This window comes from Arachis ipaensis, chromosome B4 (genome assembly GCF_059453495.1).
Source record: "Arachis ipaensis isolate K30076 ecotype BB chromosome B4, ASM5945349v1, whole genome shotgun sequence".
Classification (NCBI taxonomy): Eukaryota; Viridiplantae; Streptophyta; class Magnoliopsida; order Fabales; family Fabaceae; genus Arachis; species Arachis ipaensis.
The window spans coordinates 136,653,185-136,674,665 of record NC_142439.1 but is presented as its reverse complement, the minus strand read 5'-3'; the positions used below and the strand labels follow the sequence as shown (position 1 = coordinate 136,674,665).

General features: G+C 36.1%; 1 protein-coding gene and 1 non-coding gene across 2 annotated transcripts in view; both read left to right on the top strand.

Annotated features, from left to right (window-relative positions):
* Positions 1-21,481, top strand: part of LOC148569377 (uncharacterized) — a 46,755-nt gene that overhangs the window by 14,697 nt on the left and 10,577 nt on the right. The window lies entirely within an intron of this gene.
* LOC148569378 (small nucleolar RNA R71) lies at positions 3,281-3,388 on the top strand. Its single transcript, XR_015881911.1, has one exon. It is a non-coding gene; the product is annotated as a small nucleolar RNA R71 (small nucleolar RNA).

The window sequence follows — 21,481 nt, the reverse complement described above, 5'->3', positions numbered from 1 at the left end:
GATCTAACCTCATGAACTTCTACTTCCTCTCCAATCATGATGTTATGGATCATGATAGCTCGGTCTATAGTAACTTCAGACTGGTTGCTAGTGGGAATGATCGAGCGTTGGATGAACTCCAACCATCCCCTAGCCACGGGCTTGAGGTCATGCCTTCTTAGTTGAACCGGCTTCCCTCTTGAATCTCTCTTCCATTGGGCGCCCTCTTCACAGATGTCCATGAGGACTTAGTCTAACCTTTGATCAAAGTTGACCCTTCTAGTGTAGGGGTGTGCATCTCCTTGCATCATGGGCAAGTTGAATGCCAACCTTACATTTTCCGGACTGAAATCTAAGTATTTTCCTCAGACCATTGTAAGCCAATTCTTAGGGTCCGGGTTCACACTTTGATCATGGTTCTTGGTGATTCATGCATTGGCATAGAACTCTTGAACCATTAAGATCCCGACTTGTTGAATGAGGTTGGTGAGAATTTTCCAACCTCTTCTTCGGATCTCATGTCGGATCTCCGGATATTCGCCCTTTTTGAGCTTAAAAGGGACCTCGGGGGTCACCTTCTTCTTGGCCACAACTTCATAGAAGTGGTCTTGATGCACCCTTGAGAGGAATCTCTCCATCTCCCATGACTCGGAGGCGAAAGCTTTTGCCTTCCCTTTCCTCTTTCTAGAGGTTTCTCCGGCCTTTGGTGCCATAAATTGTTATAGAAAAACAAAAAGCTTTAGCTTTTACCACACTAAACTTAGAAGGTTGCTCGTCCTCGAGCAAAAGAAGAAAGAAGAGAGTAGAAGAAGAAGAAATAGAGGAGATATAGGGGGCTTTGTGTTTCGGCCAAGGGGGATAGGTAGTGTTTAGGTTGGGTGAAAATGAAGGAGTGAAGATGAGTTTATATAGGAGTGGAGAGGGGGGGTATGATTCGGCCATTATGGGTGGGTTTGGGAGGGAAAGTGGTTTGAATTTGAATGGTGAGGTAGGTGGGGTTTTATGAAGGATGGATGTGAGTGGTGAAGAGAATGGTGGGATTTGATAGGTGAGGGGTTTTTGGGGAAGAGGTATTAAGGTGATTGGTGAATGGGTGAAGAAGAAAGAGAGAGAGGTGGGGTAGGTGGGGATCCTGTGGGGTCCACAGATCCTAAGGTGTCAAGGATATCTCATCCCTGCACCAAGTGGCGTGTAAAAATGCCCCTTTCTGCCAATCCTGGCGTTAAACGCCAGGCTGCTGCCCATTTCTGGCATTTAACGCTAGCTTTTTGCCCATTCCTGCGTTAAACGCCAGTCTGGTGCCCATTTCTGGCGTTAAACGCCCAAAATGGTGCCAGATTGGGCGTTTAACGCCCATTCTGCTACCTTTACTGGCGTTTAAACGCCAGTAAGTTTCTCCTCCAGGGTGTTCTATTTTTAACATTGTTTTCCTTCTGTTTTTGCTTTTTCAATTATTTTTGTGACTTCACATGATCATCAACCTACAGAAAACATAAAATAACAAAAGAAAATAGAAATTTAACATAGATAATTAAAGATTGGGTTGCCTCCCAACAAGTGCTTCTTTAATGTCAATAGCTTGACAGTGGGCTCTCATGGAGCCTCACAGATGTTCAGAGCAATGTTGGAACCTCCCAACACCAAACTTAGAGTTTGAATGTGGGGGTTCAACACCAAACTTAAAGTTTGGTTGTGGCCTCCCAACACCAAACTTAGAGTTTGACTGTGGGGGCTCTGTTTGACTCTGTATTGAGAGAAGCTCTTCATGCTTCCTCTCCATGGTTACAAAGGGATATCCTTGAGCTTTAAACACAAGGGAGTCTTCATTCACTTGAATGATCAATTCTCCTCTGTCAACATCAATCACAGCTTTTGCTGTGGCTCGGAAGGGTCTGCCAAGGATGATGGATTCATCCACACACTTCCCAATCTCTAGGATTATGAAATCAGCAGGGATGTAGTGGTCTCCAACCTTTACCAAGACATCCTCTACAAGTCCATAAGCCTGTTTCTTTGAATTGTCTGCCATCTCCAGTGAGATTCTTGCAGCTTGTACCTCAATGATCCCTAGCTTCTCCTTTACAGAGAGAGGCATGAGGTTTATGCTTGATCCTAGGTCATACAGAGCCTTCTCAAAGGTCATGGTGCCTATGGTATAAGGTATTGAGAACTTTCTAGGATCTTGTCTCTTCAGAGGTAATCTCTGCCTAGTCAAGTCATCCAGTTCTTTGATGAGCAAGCGGGGTTCTTCCTCCCAAGTCTCATTACCAAATAACTTGGCATTTAGCTTCATGATTGCTCCAAGATACTTAGCAACTTGCTCTTCAGTAACATCTTCATCCTCTTCAGAGGAAGAATACTCATCAGAGCTCATGAATGGTAAAAGTAAATTCAATGGAATCTCTATGGTTTCAGTGTGAGCCTCAGATTCCCATGGTTCCTCATTAGGGAACTCCTTGGAGGCCAGTGGACGTCCATTGAGGTCTTCCTCAGTGGAAATCACTGCCTCTTCCTCCGGTTCAAGTTCGGCCATGTGAGATATGGTTATGGCCTTGCACTCTCTTTTTGGATTCTCTTCTGTATTGCTTGGGAGAGTGCTAGGAGGGAGTTCAGTAATTTTCTTACTCAGCTGACCCACTTGTGCCTCCAAATTTCTAATGGAGGACCTTGTTTCAGTGTTGAAACTTTGAGTGGTTTTAATTAGATCAGAGACTATAGTTGCTAAGTCAGAATGGCTCTGCTTAGACTTCTCTGTCTGTTGCTGAGAAGATGATGGAAAAGGCTTGCTATTGCTAAACCTGTTTTTTCCACCATCATTGTTGTTGAAACCTTGTTGAGGTCTCTGTTGATCCTTCCATGAGAGGTTTGGATGATTTCTCCATGAAGGGTTATAGGTGTTTCCATAGGATTCTCCCATGTAATTCACCTCTTCCATTGCAGGGTTCTCAGGATCATAAACTTCTTCTTCAGGGGAAGCTTCCTTAGTACTGCCTGGTGCAGCTTGCATTCCAGACAGGCTTTGAGAAATCATATTGACTTGCTGAGTCAATATTTTATTCTGAGCCAATATGGCATTTAGAGTATCAATCTCAAGAACTCCTTTCTTCTGATTTGTCCCATTATTCACAGGGTTCCTTTCAGAAGTGTACATGAATTGGTTATTTGCAACCATCTCAATGAGTTCCTGAGCTTCTGCAGGTGTCTTCTTCAGATGAAGAGATCCTCCAGCAAAGCTGTCCAATGACATCTTGGATAGTTAAGACAGACCATCATAGAATATACCTATGATGCTCCATTCTGAAAGCATGTCAGAAGGGCACCTTCTGATCAATTACTTGTATCTTTCCCAAGCTTCATAGAGGGATTCTCCTTCCTTCTGTCTGAAGATTTGGACTTCCACTCTAAGCTTGCTCAATTTTTGAGGTGGAAAGAACTTTGCCAAGAAGGCATTGACTAGCTTTTCCCAAGAGTTCAGGCTTTCTTTAGGTTGTGAGTCCAACCATGTCCTAGCTCTGTCTCTTATAGCAAAAGGGAAGAGCATAAGTCTGTAGACCTCAGGATCAACCCCATTGGTCTTGACATTGTCACAGATTTACAAGAATTCAGCTAAGAACTGATGAGGATCTTCCAATGGAAGTCCATGAAACTTGCAATTCTGTTGCATTAGAGAAACTAATTGAGGCTTAAGCTCAAAGTTGTTTGCTCCAATGGCAAGGATTGAGATGCTTCTCCCATAGAAGTCGGGAGTAGGTGCAGTAAAGTCACCAAGCACCTTCCTTGCATTGTTGGCATTGTTGGTTTCGGCTGCCATGGCTTCTTCCTCCTTGAAGAGCTCTGTTAGGCCCTCTAGAGAGAGTTGTACTTTAGCTTCTCTTAGCTTTCTCTTTAAGGTCCTTTTAGGTTTAGGATCAGCTTCAACAAGAATGTCTTTGTCCTTACTGCTGCTCATATGAAAGAGAGAAGAAGAAAGTATGGAATCCTCTATGTCACAGTATAGAGATTCCTTGAGGTGTCAGAGGAAAAGAAAAATAGAAGGAGGAGGTAGAAAGAGAAGAATTCGAACTTATCAAGAGGGATAGAGTTCGAATTATTGATAGTGGAGGAGTGTTAGTCCTTAAATAGAAGGATGTGAGAAGAGGGGAAGAATTTTCGAAATTAAAGTAAAATATTTTGAAATAATTAAAATAAATTTTGAAAATTTGGTAAAGGTTTTTCGAAAATTAAGATTGGGAAAGAAATTAAGTGATTTTTGAAAAAGATTTTGAAATTAGAAATCAAAAAGATATGATTGAAACTTAATTTTGAAAAAGATGTGATTGAAAAGATATGATTGAGAAGATATGATTGAAAATCAAATTAAAAAGAGAAATTTTTAAAATTAAAGTTGATTACTTGACTAACAAGAAATTAGAAGATATGATTCTAGAATAAAAATTGTTGATCCTTTCTTAATAGGCAAGTAATAACTTGAAAATTTTGAATTAAATTACTAATTGTAGAAAGAATTTTCGAAAATAGTAATAAATAAAAAAATTGAAAAGAAATTGATTTTGAAAAGATATGATTGAAAAGATATGATTTGAAAAAGATTTGATTTTGAAAAATTATGAAGATGTGAAAAAAATTTGAATTAAAAACAAAATCTTCCCTCTAGTGTCCTCCTGGCGTTAAACGCCCAGAATGGCATCCATTCTGGCGTTTAACGCCCAAAATCCTACCTTTTGGGGCGTTAAACGCCCAGCCAGGTACCCTGGCTGGCGTTTAAACGCCAGTTTTCCTTTTTCACTGGGCGTTTTGAACGCCCAGCTTTTTCTGTGTAATTCCTCTGCTGAATGTTCTGAATCTTCAATTATCTGTATTATTGACTTGAAAAGACACAATTTAAATTTTTTTTTGAATTTTTAAATGATGAGAAACAATAAAAATGCAACTAAGATCAAATGAACAATGCATGCAAGACACCAAACTTAGAAATTTTGTATTAGAGGCTCTAACAAATTGAGAATGCATAAGAAAAACAACAAAACACACAAAACAAGAGAATTTAAAGATCAGAGCAAGTAAATCATCAATTACAACTTGAAGATCAATGAAGAACATAGTGCATATATTTGAAAAATGCAAGAAGAATAAAGACATGCAATTGACACCAAATTTAAAATTGATACTAGACTCAAATAAGAAACATAAAATATTTTTTATTTTTATGGTTTTATAAAAAAAATTTTGTGATTTTCGAAACTTATATAGAAAAGAAAATAAAGAGAATCAAAACTTTTAATAAGAATTCCAAGAATCATGCAATGTTAGTCTAAAGCTTTAGTCTAAAAAGATTAGACATGGCTAGTCAAGCTTCAGCAGGACATTACATTCAACAGCTAAATTGATGAGAATCAATCAGCTTTTGTGATGATAAGAACATCACCTTGAAACTCTAGAATTCATTCTTAAAAATTCTGAAAAATAAAAAGAAAAGTACCTAATCTAAGCAACAAGATGAACCGTCAGTTGTCCAAACTCGAACAATTCCCAGCAACGGCGCCAAAAACTTGGTGCACGAAATTGTGATCATCAACAATGGCGCCAAAGGACTTGGAGCTCCCAAACGTGAATCACACTTTGTCACAATTCCGCACAACTAACCAGCAAGTGCACTGGGTCGTCCAAGTAATAAACCTTACGTGAGTAAGGGTCGATCCTACAGAGACTGTCGGCTTGAAGCAAGCTATGGTCATCTTGTAATTCTCAGTCAGGCGGATTCAAATGGTTATGGAGGATTGATAATTAAAGATAAATAAAACATAAAATAAAGATAGAGATAGAAATACTTATGTAATTCATTGGTAGGAATTTCAGATAAGCATATGAAGATGCTTTGTTCCTCCTGAACCTCTGCTTTCCTATTGCCTTCTTCCAATCATTCATACTCCTTTCCATGGCAAGCTTTATGTTGGGCACACCGTTGTCAATGGCTACTTCCCGTCCTCTCAGTGAAAATGTTCTACGCACGCTGTCATCGTACGGCTAATCATCTGTCAGTTCTCGATCATGTTGGAATAGGATCCATTGATCCTTTTGCGTCTGTCACACGCCCAACAATCGTGAGTTTGAAGCTCGTCACAGTCATCCCTTCCCAGATCCTACTCAGAATACCACAGACAAGGTTTAGACGTTCTGGATCTCAGGAATGGCCGCCAATAATTCTAGCCTATACCACGAAGGTTCCAATCTTAGATTAGAAACCCAAGAGATACACATTCAAGCTTGTTTGCATGTAGAACGGAAGTGGTTGTCCGTCACGTGTTAAGAGGTGAGAATGGTGATGAGTGTCACATAATCATCACATTCATCATGTTCTTGGGTGCGAATGAATATCTTGGAGAAGAAATAGACTTGAGTTGAATAGAAAAACAATAGTACTTATATTAATTCATGAAGAATAGCAGAGCTCCACACCTTAATCTATGGTGTGTAGAAACTCCACCGTTGAAAATACAAGTGATAATGGTGATCATTGGCTTCGGCCCCAAAGAGGGAATCCGAAGAGCCAAGATGAAAATACAATAGTAAAAGGTCCTATTTATAGAGAACTAGTAGCCTAGGGTTTACAGAAATAAGTAATTAATGCAGAAATCTTCTTCCAGGCCCACTTGGTGTGTGCTTGGGCTGAGCATTGAAGCTTCCATGTGTAGAGACTTTTCTTGGAGTTAAACACCAGCTTTTGTGCCAGTTTGGGCGTTTAACTCCAGCTTTTGTGCCAGTTCTGGCGTTAAACGCCAGAATTCTTGAGCTGACTTGGAACGCCTGTTTGGGCCATCAAATCTCGAGCAAAGTATGAACTATTATATATTGCTGGAAAGCCCAGGATGTCTACTTTCCAACGCAATTATGAGCGTGCCAATTGGGCTTTTGTAGCTCCAGAAAATCCACTTAGAGTGCAGGGAGGTCAGAATCCAACAGCATCTGCAGTCCTTTTTCAGCCTCTGAATCAGATTTTTGCTCAGGTCCCTCAATTTTAGCCAGAAAATACCTGAAATCACAGAAAAATACAGAAAATCATAGTAAAGTCTAGAAATGTGATTTTTAAATAAAAACATAATAAAAACTAACTAAAACATACTAGAAATAATGCCAAAAAGCGTATAAATTATCCGCTCATCAAAAGGCAGTGGAGGCACAGCCGCGCGAACAGAACTCCTTCCGTTAATCTCTCTCTCTCCTCGAGCATCTTTTTCTTCGAATCTTGCCGGCGGCAGCCATGGGAGCTCAGCGACGGCAGCCGCACACAGCGGCGCAGTTTTGTGCAGCGGGTCGCGCTCCTCCTCGCGGCACCGGCCCGCATCCTCCTCCCTCAGCATCGCACAGTCTTTCTCTCCTCTGAGCTCCTTCCTTCGCGACGGTGATAGCGGCAACAGCACAGGTTCCTCGTGCGCGATAGTCCAGCAACAGCTCCACGGGACGGCAGTGACACGGTTGGGCAGCGGCAGCGGCGTAGTCTCCTTCCCTCTCTTCCCATTCAGCTCTCTCTCGGGTCTCACTCTCTCTTCCCCTCTTCCCCGGTCAGTTCCCCCCCCTCCTTCTCTCTTCCCTTTCTTTTCTTCTTTTTTTTTCTTTCTTTCCTTTCTTTTTGTCTGAAGCTGGTAAAGGTTAGGGTAAATGTTTTAGGGAAAAGGTTAGGGTAAATGTTTTGGGGAAAGGGCAGCTATGCTGAGAGAAGAGTGAGGGTGGGTTAGGGTAGTAAATTAGAGTTTGTGTATAAAATTGGGGGTTTTTGGGTTTAATTTGGATTTGGTTAATTTTAATCAAATTAGGGTATAAATTTTTAATTTGAAATCTAATTTAATCTTGAAAACTATTTTAAAATATATCATTTGTTCTATTTAAAATACTAATTAGTTTGAAATCAAATTCTTTAATTGAATTTATAAGATAATAAGATTAATTTTCTTTATTCCTAAAACTTGAAGTATTAAATCATAGAAATATCAATTATTTGAATTAAATCACATAAAAATTCTTGTCATTCCATAACTACTAATTTTATAATTTAAATATAGAAAATAATTCAATAATTATAAAATTAGGTAAAATTCTAATTAATTATCAAAATCTAATTTAATTAACTTTAATAAAAATAATTTCTGAAAATAAAATTTCTCATGAATAAATAAATTAAAATTAACTCATAATAAGATTTATTTGAAAATCCTGGGTCTTACAAAATACAATATATTTAATACGAAATGCATATATAAATACAAACTGTTTTAGGGGGGTCATCATCAAGGGTTCATATGAAAAAATATTGATCACCATGTTAGATGTTTGTTCCAATCGTCATTCACTGCCCTACCTGCATATACAACTTTCAACTATAATGATCTTCAAATTGATCATCATATCAAGTCAATAAAGTATCAAAGGATTAGATTATTTTTGTTTTTTTGCTGTTATATGTTTTTAATAATAACTGATTCTGGGAATTCATAACTGCAATAATGAAAACAAATCTAGACTAAGCTTGAAAAGGATGATGATGGCAAAGAAGTGGATGAAACATGGTATAGAGGAATGATAGGTTCACTCATGTATCTTACCTCCTCTAGACCAGACATTGTTCAAAGTGTGGGTGTATGTTCAAGATTTCAATCTCACCTAAAAGAATCCCACCTTTCAGCCATCAAAAGAATCATTAGATACATTAAGGGAACGTGCGATTATGGCTTATGGTATCCAAAATATGATGATTTTTGTGCAGTAGGGTTTTGTGATGCAGATTATGCGGGAGATCGGGTGGAAAGAAGGAGCACCTCCGGAATGTGTTGCTTCCTTAGAAGCTCACTAAATATGTGGTCAAGCAAGAAATAAGCCACAGTAGCTCTATCCAGAGCCGAAGCTGAATATATATCTGTCTCTGCTTGTTGTTCACAATTAATTTGGTTAAAAACTCAGTTGGAGGATTATAAATTGAAAATCAATAGTATTTCTTTGTTTTGTGATAATATGAGTGCTATAAACATCTCTAAAAATCCTGTGTTGCACTCTAGAACTAAGCACATTGAAATTAGATATCATTTTATTAGAGAACATGTGCAAAAAGGTACTATTGATATTCAATTTGTGAAATCTGAAGAACAACTTGTTGATATATTCACTAAACCTTTGTGTGAGGATAGATTCTGTTCGTTAAGGAATACCTTGGGTATGGTGAATTTGAATTCTGTTGATAATTTGTGAATTTTGATGAATCTGTTGGTTTTGTCTCGTAGGTAAACAGGAGACAAATTTGAGGACGTGATGAACTGGCCATGATACAGGGGGAGACTGATTTGGATATTAATGATCATGGGCCCCACCTAATCTTCTTTGACTTCATTCATAACCCTGGCCCGTTTTGAGTTCTCCAATTGTTAATCATATTTTTTTGGGAGGTTGTCATATCAAATCTTCTAGGAAGGAGTAGTTGTCAAATCATAATCTTCTTTGGAAAACTCTAATTTAATTTGATGATGATCAAACATTATTAAAATAATTAATTACGAAATTATTAATTTGAATTTTAATTAACATGTGTTAATTAATAATTTTGTTATACAGATTGTGCTTTGGACCGAAAAATAACAAGCCCAATGGAAAGTTAAAATTCAGTCCTATGCAAAAATGCTTAATACATTGGCTGAATCATTGTTATGCATAATTGGGCCAGATGTTGTTGAACAAAGCCCAAATTAATTTTTGCTACAAGTTCATTAAGTCTAGGTCTGAAAATTTGAAGAAGAGAGAAAGCAAATGTTGTATGCTTCCACGGTTACCACACCCTTCATTTGATGGAATTCAAAATTTGATTAAATGAAGTTAATGCAGACATTGGTAACATGAGAGAGAAAGTTTGAAATTGATGTGATTGCTATTATTGCTTCACACGTTACTATGAAAGAGGGAAGTGGGTTTTAATTAAGTATAATTGATTTTATTTCCTTCTTTATTTTCCTTGAAAGCATTCTCTCTCTTCTCTCTCTTCTCTCATCAATTTCGGTCACTTCACAAGAAAAATGGAAGAAAGCACAAGCTATCAGAAGCAGGTAGAAGAAGCTAGGCTCAAGCATGAAGCCATTGTGATGATGGCGGTAAGAAAAAGAAAATCTACAGTATGGTGTGGCTGAGATCTTTGCCACTTATGGTAAGAAGTGGTGAGGAAGTCTCAAGCCTTCCATACCCAAAAATGGAAGAAATCCATCTCGGCCAGAGGAAGAAGATCACTTGGAAGCATGGTTCGTTTCTACTTTTGCTCAACCACTACAGGAGGTAGCTATTGTAGCTACGTGAAAGATGAGGCAGGAGATAAGAACAGGAGGAGCTGTCAAGCAATCAAGGACTCATCAAGGGGCTAGGAATCCTTCTTGGGGAGCAAGTCAAGATGGAAGGCCCGGATTGATAGATCTTGGTGAGAAGGGATGACACAGAGGTAATTGCATATTGGTTATAGCATTCGGTTTCCTCTCTCCTCTCTTTGGCCGAACCGGTTTTTGTGTGAAAAATAAGAAGTTGGCTCGGTTCAACAGTTTCAACTTGGAGGCTTCCCCTTCTATAAATAAGGGAGAACAGATAGGGTTTGAAGCAAGGAGAAAAGAGTGAAAGAACAGAGTTCTCATAGCTACCCAAGCTAACAGAAGTTCTTCTCCTTCAATGTTTTTATTTTGTAATTTTTCTGTTTAGTTTTGTCTATCTTGAGTCTCATGGAAAAAGGCAAACAATGAGGTTTGTAAGAAAAATCCATAGAGTGAAAAAAGAAGAGTATACAAAATTAAAAGAAAAAGCCATAAATGTCCTAGAGGTCCTTTGTACATCTGTGTTGTGTTTCATGATTCTGTGGGAATTCCCTTGCAAGTTGGGTTAGCACTTAGCAGTTGAAAGCTTGGTAGGTAACCAAGTCAAGTTCAGGATTGGGGTTAGATTCTGGACTTGTCCCAGATAGGAAGGGTAGTTCCTAGGGAGAATTGGTGTATGTAATCATGATGATTATAGTGAAATTCCATCATTGTTGTGATGGAGACTGGATGTAGGCTGCATTGCACTTGGCAGCTGAACCAGGATACTTCGTGGTGTGATTCTCTCTCTCTCTTCTACTGCATTTCTGTTTCTGCTGCATAGGAGATAAAACTGAAAAATATCTCTTGCCTGGTTACAAGATAAAAAGAAAAGGTCTCGTGGCTAGGTACGAGACAAAAAGCAAAAAATCTCCAGAAGTTATTTGAAAAACCAGCAAGTGTTAATAAGGAAAAAAATGGGGCTAAGATTCAACCCCCTTTCTCTTAGCCACTGATAACCATCAGAAGCCATGGTTTCACAAAGAGAAAGTAACATAGGGTTGGAGATATTATTAGAGCGTTATTGTTTTTTTTTTTATGAATTTTGATTAGTGAATATGCAGGATGACAAATTATAAGGGAGGGCGTTATAGCAGGACAAGAAATTGCAAGGGGTGCACATCACGTCATGAGAAATTGTAGGGTAGGGTGTGCGCATCCCGATACGAGGTGTTGCATGGAAAGGCACAGCGTCACGTCGATCAAGGTCAAAGGGGAGGGGCGCGGTGCCGCAGAGAGAAGAGTCAGGAAGAGAATGCAACAGCGCGCGAGCAATAATGGACCTTGAAGGCTCTCGGAAGGAATTGAAAAAAGAGGTAATAGCGTCGCGGGGAAAAGCAATTGGAGGGGGAGGTCACAATAGGGGTTGAGATTGGATGGCGCGTGTTTCTGAACCTAATCCTAAATTTTTGGGAATTTCAAAATACAAGTTTTTAAACATTTTTGAAAAGTTGTTCATGTTGGTTATACATAGAGTTGGTTACTTATAATTTTTATTTTACCAAAGAAAAACATCTTTCTACATTAAATGTTAAAAATTTTTAACCTAAAATCCGTACGAATTACTGACGCGCATTTAGATGAAATTTACATAGATTATTATTTTCGTCCCAAATAAATCTGGGTAAAATATTTTGGATTATTTTAGAGGGTAGTTAAAACTAATATAGCAAAAAATTTGAGGCTGATTATACACAAATTTATAATAGAATTAACATTTTTCAAAACGAGTCTCAAATAAGTGTGAAGTTATTATGCACGCTCAAATGAAATACAAACGAATTCTAATTTTTGTCTTAAACTCATTACTATTTTGTTTAAAAAAATTTTTGTGCCATAAAAAAATGTTTGACAAGAAATTTTTGGATTAAATTTAGCTGAGTTTGAATCTATTTTTTTATAACCTACACCGAAATTCGATAAAAAAGTTATTTTTAAACAACAAATATATTTATTTGGTACTTAATTTAATGGCTAATTTTTTATAAACTAAATTAATATGATTAGATAATAATAAATTAAATAATTCAATTTTCAACAATAATTTTTTTCATAATTCTTCCGAACAACATTCTAGACTTTATTTTTTTCCTTAAATACTCTTAATTTTAAATAATAATTTTTTTCTATAATTCTAGCCTTTATTTTTTTCCATAATAATGAAAATATGAATCCCTTTTGACTTTATAATTAATGTGTTCATGTATCTAGTTACAATTTATTTAGGTATAATGCAATTTGTTTGAGATGCAATGGATGTATAAATATCCTTCTATGCGGTGCAAAATCCATATGATTCTTGGGTAGTGCTACAATGATGAAAGAACTATTTTTTTTATATCTAGCATGAGTAGTAAAGAATCATGGCCAATACTATCATGATGAAAGAGATATTTTTCTTTAGCTGCTGAAGAGACGTAAAGACACAGGCTGCTGAATACATGTTATCTTGTTTTCTGAAGGACGGCGCGTCCTGACAGGAAGAAGAAGTTGCAGACTGTGACCCATGAAAAAAGATAATTTCCCCTCATTCGCCACAGTCTGCAGTTGTTTCTTCCAGTCAGGATGTGTCGTCCTTCGGAAAAAAAGATAACACGTGTTTAGTAGCTTGTTTTTCCACGTTTCTTCAGTAGCTGAAGAAAAATATCTCTTTTATCATGATAGTATTGGCCATGATTCTTTACTACTCATGCTAGATATATTTATTCCATATTGTTTAAGGTCTCATGACTCATATGGCGCTCCTTCTCTTCGTTATACATTTTTTCTGTTTTATATATGTACTATGTCTTTAAAAAAGATCATTGTAGATCTACATATCAACTCAATAAAGTACCAAAAAATTTTATTATAATATTTGTTAAACATACTTTTTGTGAATGTTTTGGGCAACACGACTACCTGCATTGCTTCATTGAAAGGGACATCAAATTGTGCATAATTTGAATGTTTCATCGGAACACATTCATCTAAGGCGCATGCACATACATATGTTGGTGGGATTGCTCAAAAGAATGAGAACAAAAGAATGTTCATTATTATGAGGTTTGGGTTGCCATTCAAGGTTTTACTATTATCATTTTTTTCTTATTGAGAATGTAAATCTGGAAATGTCTTCTTGAGTTTGCTATGTAATTAGATTATTTTGTTAGAGTGACAACGGAAATCTCTGTCAGTAATTAATCAAAAAAAGAATTTATTAGAGGAACAACAAAAATCTATGTCAATAATTAATCGGAAAACTAATTTCTTTATTCAAGAATTTAATATTACATATTTAAAATCTAACAATCACATATTTAAAATACAAGCTAATTGGTTGATTGTTCTTTGCGATTTATCCAAGTGTATAATATATAAGTCATAATATAATTGTATTTATTATTTTGCTTTGGTGTGTACAAATGATGTATGTTTTTATTTCTCTTATTGAAAATCAAACGCTTTATCTAAAGAATAATAATTTAAAGGGATCCTTAGTAAATTTTATATTATATAATTTGATCTCCAACAATTTCTATTTAAAAGTTAATGAGAATTATTTCGCTTAGATAGATTTCGGTTTTTCTTTGGCTTTTATTAAAATTTTTAATATGTGTAGAATAATTAGATTCTTAAATAAATTTTATTACAAGATAATTAAGTTATAAAAAATATGCCATGATAAGACAAATTAATCACTCTTCAAAAACCAAATATTTTGTCTTGTAGTCATTCTCGAAACTTTTTAAAGTAATAAATTTTGTTCTAAAATTTCTTGAGAACCAATTTAATTGCTTACTAAACTAATTGTGAAAAAACTTAATTAAATGTACTTTAGAATGAAATTTAGAACAAAATTTAGAACCAATTTAATTGCTTACTGAACTAATTAAACCTAGTACCGATGGATTTACTATTGGAAAAAATTCTGAATGAAATTTCTATCAGATTTAGAATCGCCACAGAGAACAGAAATGATGAATTTTGGTATTTCACCAAAAGTTACTATCGGACAAGTAATTCGGATGGAAATTCCACAAAAAAATTATGGGCGTAATTAAATAAGTTGGCACCAAGTCTTAATTTTTATTCGACAAAAACCCCAATTTAAAAATGCTTCAACGTTCCATATTACTGTAGAATAAATTCGATGGTAATACCAACGATAATGACCTTATTTAAATCGAATTTGTCATCCTCTCTCCTTCACTTCTGAAAATAACCCTTCCCCCAAAACCTTCTCCCCTCCCCACCTAGCTACCACCTCCATCAACAACCTTCATCCAGCCGCCACTGCAGAGCTCTTGGTACTCGTCATTTCAATGTCCTAACCGCACCCTAACAACTCACATTGTGCCTGCCTCCACAACATACTGCACCCTAATCTCCATTTTTTTTTACATTCTCTCTGTCCTTAAAGTGACTGCCACTACCGCATTGAAGCTATTGTCACCACTGGCGCTCTCTCTCACGAATGAAGTTTTTACTGAGTCCTTAGCCGTGCTATTTCTGTTTATATATATATATATATATATTAGTTATAGTTTTTCCTCGCCTTATCATTATGTTCTTATAAGAAGGATAGGAGTCGTGATTGTAATGATATATGTATATAATATTTGTATGTTTCTTGTATAAGAAGTTTTGTTTATATATGCATGTTTGTAAAAGGTGAAAAATATCTTACGGTTTCCCAAAGAAAACAGCGATACGGTTTTGAGAGTTAAAGAATCATATTTTATTATTCAGTATATAGATAATATTCCTTTCTATCAGAGTGGTGCAGCAAAAAATGTGATATTCTAATTAATAGTAAGAATGTTACAGAATACTAATCATTCTGCTTAGATTAGAATTGTAAAAAATAATGAAAATTGAATAAATAATTTACGGTAAGTCGTTCTGGGGATTAAATTATAATAATAATATATAAATATTCTTATTTATTGTATCAATTTTAGATAATTTTATGTTAATTTTTTATTATCTGTTATAAAATAGAATATGCACTTGTTCTAATAATTCAATCAATAGTTAATAATAAATGAGTTTTATATGAATTATGATGTTCAATTTAAATTGAATATACCTAAGACTTAACATAATCTTAATAATACAATATGTTAATAATTTTTCTAAGTCAGAGTGAAAAGATTAAAATGATATATCCTTTATTCAATTTTTATAAGTAAAATCAAAATAAAAAAATTAGTAATATTTTTCAATTTTTATGCAACAAATTTAATCAATGTATTTGAAAAATAAAAAATCTTAAACAATCATTGATAATTATCCTAAAAGACAATAAGATCCCCTCAAAAAATCTATTAATCCAGGCTGGTACTTAACAGATAGATCAGTAGTTTATCATGTCACATAGACATGCTCTGTTAAGTCCAAAGAGAGGTCGTTTACAGAAGGGCTAAAGAGTCTCACGGAATTAAAGATAAAAAATCGGAAAGCATTTTTTTTGTTGGGAGTCTCATTGTCTTTCAGAATAATTGTGAGAGACCGTTTAGAATTTTTTTATAATTTATTATAAATATTTTATATAACATAACCTTCATAATTTTATAAAAATAATTCTCTAATTACAAATTTATTATATCTAAAATTATATAATTATTTTGTAAGACCCAGAACTTTTGAAAAAGTTTATTCTAAACTAATTTCAATATCAATTATTTATTTCTAGCTTTAATTTCAGAAATTACTTTATTAAAGAATATTTAAAGCAAGTTTTGATTAATTGAATTTGAAATAGATTAAGATTCTTATCTAATTTTATAATTATTGATTTATTTTTTATATTTAAATTATAATGTTAGTAGTTATGAAATAATAAGAATTTTATATAATTTAATTTAAATAGTCCATATTTTTATAGTTCAATACTTTAAGTTTAAAAATAAAAGAAATTAATCTTATTATCTTATAATTTCAATTAAAGTATTTAATTTTTAATTAATTAGTATTTTGGTACAGCAAATAAAATTTTTAAATAATTTTTAAAAAATTAATTTGAGTTTAAATTAATATCCTATGCCTCAATTTTATTCAAATTTTCCTACTGTAATTAAACCTGAAAATCCCCAAATCAAACCCTATTTTTCATCTAAACCTAATCCTGATTTGATCAAACCTTAACCTAGCTACCCTACCCCCTCTCACCCACGGCTCACACACACACACACCAACAACACACATGCCGCGGGAACGGGAAGGAAGGAGAGAGGAGGAGGGAAGAGAGAGAGCATTCGCGGAGAGAGCTACGAGGAGAGGGAGTCACGCTGCCATCCCTGCACCGTCGCCATTGTGCCGTCATCGCCGCTGCTGTCAGTGAAGCCATCGTCATCGTGGAATAGATCTGAGGTGAGAGAGAGAACCGCGATCGGGAAGTAGTCGCGCCACCCAGTTGCCGTCCGTGAAGAGTCATCGCCAGTCTGCACGCTACCAACGTCGCCGGCGTTGTCGCGAGAAGGAGAGACAGCCGCGTCGGAGGAGAAGAACCATCGCGTAGCTGTCCTTACCGCTATGCCTAGCTGCTATCACGAGCCTCGTCGCTGCTGATGGGGTGCGCCGCCAAGCTTCTGCGCCGGAGAACCCCGCTGCCGTCGCCGATGACCACTGCCGGTAACGGTTTTAAGTTTGGTTTCTGTTCTTTTGGATTCCAAGAGGATTGCTGATGCTACGTGATTGTTACAGTCGCCGTCACCAGGGTTCTTGCTCGCCGCTGTCACTTGAGGTTATTGCTGGAGCTGCTACCGGGTTGATTCGGGGTTTCGGTTTCTTTGTTTTGTTACTATAGTAAATGTTTATGTTTCGAAAACCCATGCGTTAGTATTCTGTTATGTTTGGTTATAAACTCTGAGGTTTGTTAACGTAGGTTCATGTTCTGAGCGTTGCACGTCGCTTTTAAGTTGCTGTGATTGTTGCGAAAGTAATCAGAGGCTGAGGTTTCGGTTGCCATTGGTTTTGGGTTGAGAGAAAAAGTTCCGTTGATGCGGTTGGGTTATGGTTTCGACGAGTTGAGGTAGGGGCAATTTTATAAACTTAATTTACTATCGAGAAGTGTTTAAGTTGATATTAATATGAAAAATACGTTTTTATGATTTCGTAAGTCTTATGAATTGAGTTGAGTTACCTTGAATGAATGTAAACGCGAGTTTGAATGATTTACTGATTAATTGAAGATGTTTAGTCGGACTTTATACTTGGATTCAGGTTATTATGATGATGATTGGGCTGTGGCTGCTTCTTATTATTAAATTAGAAAGTTGGTTTGATTAAATACTATGTAAAATGATTTTTCTTGGTTTGGGGTTTAATTTGATGGTGAAAATGAATTGGCATTTGAAATTATTTGAGATATTGGGAATGGGTTTTGTTGATCTGTTGGAAACGATTCTGAGAATTTGAAAGTGATTTAAATGATTGATAGGCATTTGGTTTGGTTTGGTTAGGACCCTTGAAGGGTGGCGAAAGTCCGAGTTTTAGGGGAGGTGTTGCCGAAATTTTATGAAACTCTGAGACTTTGTTTAAAGAACTACTTAAAAATAAAATTTGATTTAGGAATTATATTATTTGATTTCCATTTATTACAAAAAGAACTATGCTTTAAGTTTGATTTATTAATGAAAGAATAATGTTTTGAGCTTTATTGAGAAAAGATTTATGTTTTGAGTTTGAACTATTAATAGAAAGGGTTATACCTTAGATTTGATTTAGTAAGAAAAGATTTATGTTTGGGTTTGAATTATTAAGAACAACTTTATGTTTTGAATGTGATTTATTTAGAAAGGATTATATTTTGAGTTTTGACTTATTAAGAAAGGCTTTATGTTTTGAGTTTGATTTATTAAGAAAAGTTTTACGTTTTGAGTTTGACGAAAGAACTACATTTTAAGGAATTATGATTCAAGGAGTTTAATAATTTTAAAGAACGAGATTGGTTATCATCCTCCCTAAAGTCTCGAGACCCTGCCATGAGCTTTAATTAATAGATGGTTCTCTTAGCATTTTGAAAAAGGTTTTAATCTGAAATAGTCTTGAAGTTGGTTTGGAAAAAGAAATCTTGGTTAAGTAAGAATTGGGTTTTGTATGAAAGAAGAACTTGTTTTTTTATAAGGTGGTTTTGGGGGTTTTGAAAAAGATTATAAGGAGTGATGTTGGTTTTCAAATAAAAATGAAATTGTTTTGAGCTTTGACCTGGCAAGGTTCGTGGTGGTTTACCGCTTGCCCAGTGTCGAGATGTATGTGGGGTTCGTGGTGGTGTACCGCCTACATATTTCTAAAAGAGGATGTTGTGTGGGGTTCATGGTAGTTTACCGCCTACATGTGGTGTTGTTTTTCAACTGAAGATCTTGCGAGGTTTGTAAAATTCGGTCAAACCGTAATTAATAAAATAATAAATTAAAATAAGAGCGAATATGGTTATAAAATTTAGCAATCGTAATGTGATAATTTAAATATGATATTTGGACTCAGTGAATTTTTCTGAGTCGGAAAACATAGTTTTTTGAATAAAAATACGCACTGGAAATTTGACCGGCAGTGCCGGCTGCGATCTGTCCGGTATTGTGGTTGAGAAAATCAATTAGAAGTGAATAATTTTAAGAAATAAGAATTTATAATTTGGGAAGCTAGAAATATTTAAAATACGATTTAAAACTCTAATCTTAAAGGTTTTGGCCCAAAATTGGGCCAACGGACTAAACCAAGTGAACCGGGCTAAGTGGGCCCAAGACCCAACATATAAACATTAGTTATGAGCATTTCAGCTCATTTACCATAAAGAAAGGGTGTGGGGCGGATAGAGAGAAGAGAGAAAGAAAACCTAGCTTTCCAAACTTCAAATCACCATAACTTTTGATCTGAAACTCCGGTTGACGAGCCGTTTGCGACCACGTGTCACTCTTCTCATCCTCTACAATTCTATATAAGTTTTGTGATGAGTATTCTACTGTCCTCTGCCCAGTTTTCGTTTTTCTCTTTAAATTCGAATTTGGTTTGGGTTTTGAGGAAATCTTGTGATTTTGGTTATTTAGGGGTGCTCTAGTATGAGCCATTGGTGATATTCATCATAAAGTACAGTGAGTTAAGCTAAAAAACCCTTCAACCCTTGTGATTTATCAATTTCATGAACCCTAGGTTGATTTTAAGTGTGAAAATTGATTATGTTAGAGTATTAGGTGATTTTGGTGCACAATTGGAAGATTGATATTGCTTGTGGGGCTTTGGTGAGACTTGGAGCTAAGGGTTGGTGGAGACTTCTAAAGAAGAGGTTCAATTGGCTTGGCTCCAAGAGGTACGGTTTAAGTTTCATTTAAGTATCGTGTGGTGTAATGAGAATTCCTAGGCTAGATGCCCCTATGATTAAGTTTGGATTGTGTAAATGGTTGGTACTAAAATGTATAGTTGATATGCAATGTAAATTAATGATTGGGTTGAGAATTGTGTGAATTTGTATGTTTGGTGTGTTGAGAAATCGATAAATTGGATAATGAATATTAGTTTGTGGAATATGCATTTAAATTGTGAATTTGGGCCGGAGGTCGTGAATTTTGGGTCGGAGGTCGTGAATTTTGGGCAGGAGGCCGGAAAGAGGTAAGGAAGGTAAGTGATGTGTGTATTGTGTGATGTCATTGAGATTGAAGGGAATTGTAATTGTTGTTATTTGGTTACAAGGGATTGTATGGATTATGTGTTTATTGGTGTTGAAGGATAAATTGATGTCTTTGTTGATAATGCACGTGAGTTGTATATGATAACATGGATTTATATGTATTGGGGGTTGATGGAATTGGTATTGTTGGAACTTGAGATGTGGAATGAAATATATGATATGGTATTTTGTTTGAAATTAAGTTATTTAATTGAGATTGGTCAAAATGGTGGATTGTGAATTTAATGAGAATGTTGAAAATATGAGTTGAGGAGGCTTGAGGTTGATTTGGTAAGTTTTGGTTGGTTTTGAAAAGGTTTGAAATTGGTTTGTGTTGAAAATTTGGTTTTGTTAGTTTTTATGAAAATTATGATTTTAGCCTACTTTGACGGAGCATAACTTGGTCTCTGGATTCCCGATTTGTATCAAACTTGTTTAGAAATAACATTGGATCCGAGATGTTTATGCCGTTCGAAGAATGGGTGGAAAATGATACGAAACCAAAAAGTTATGCCCATCAGAAGTTTGGGGTTTGAAAATGTAATCCTGCTGCTTTTTAAACTTAGTAAAATTTTTGGTAAAACGTACTCCGATGCGCACGCATGGCCGATGCACACGCATCACTCACGATTTTTACTCTCTCATGCATGTGCCTGGCCGACGCGTACTCGACGCTGTATTGATGCAGGTGCGTGGTACAAATTCCAGAGAGTTGTGATGGTAGTGTGTTGGTTTTGTGCGAGGAGCACAAAACGCCTCCATGCGTATGCGTGGCTGACAGGCATGTGTCACCCTACCTCTACTTTCCATGCGTGCGCATGGGCGACGCTCATGCGTCACTTTATTTTTCCGCCTTCCACGCGTGTGCGTGGGCAACGCGCACGCGTGACCCCGTTTTCAGCAAAAAGTGATTTTTGAGTTTTTAATGCCGAATTTCAGACTTTTAAGCCTCCATTTTCATCCTTTAAGTCCTAAATTTTTATAATATGCCTAATAATGAAAAGAAGCTGGGACATGTGGTAACTTGTGAGTGAAGTAAAGTGAGAATCAATGATGAATGATGAGTAATGATGATTGTATGAGTTGCTGAGGATGATGGTGGAAGTGTTGTGTATAGTATGAGCCGGATGGCTGTGATAAGAATTGAATTATGGCTGAATATGTATATGTATATGATTAATGATCAAATGTGGTAAATGAATAATGATGAAAAATGTCGAATGTGATGTGTGACCCCGGATAGTAGGCAGTGGCATTGTCCGCTTGCTCCGGCGGTATGAGATGGGAAAGGAGAATTATGATAAATGAGTTTAATTATGGAGTTTTGAATGAATGTATGTCTGTGATACCTGGGTAGTAGCAAGGGTCATAGTTCATCCTGCTTGCTCCGGGTCATTATTTGAGAATTGGTAATAATGAAGAATGATTATGAATGATTGTGTATTTGTGATACCCGGGTAGTAGCAAGGGTTGTGGTTCGTCCCGCTTG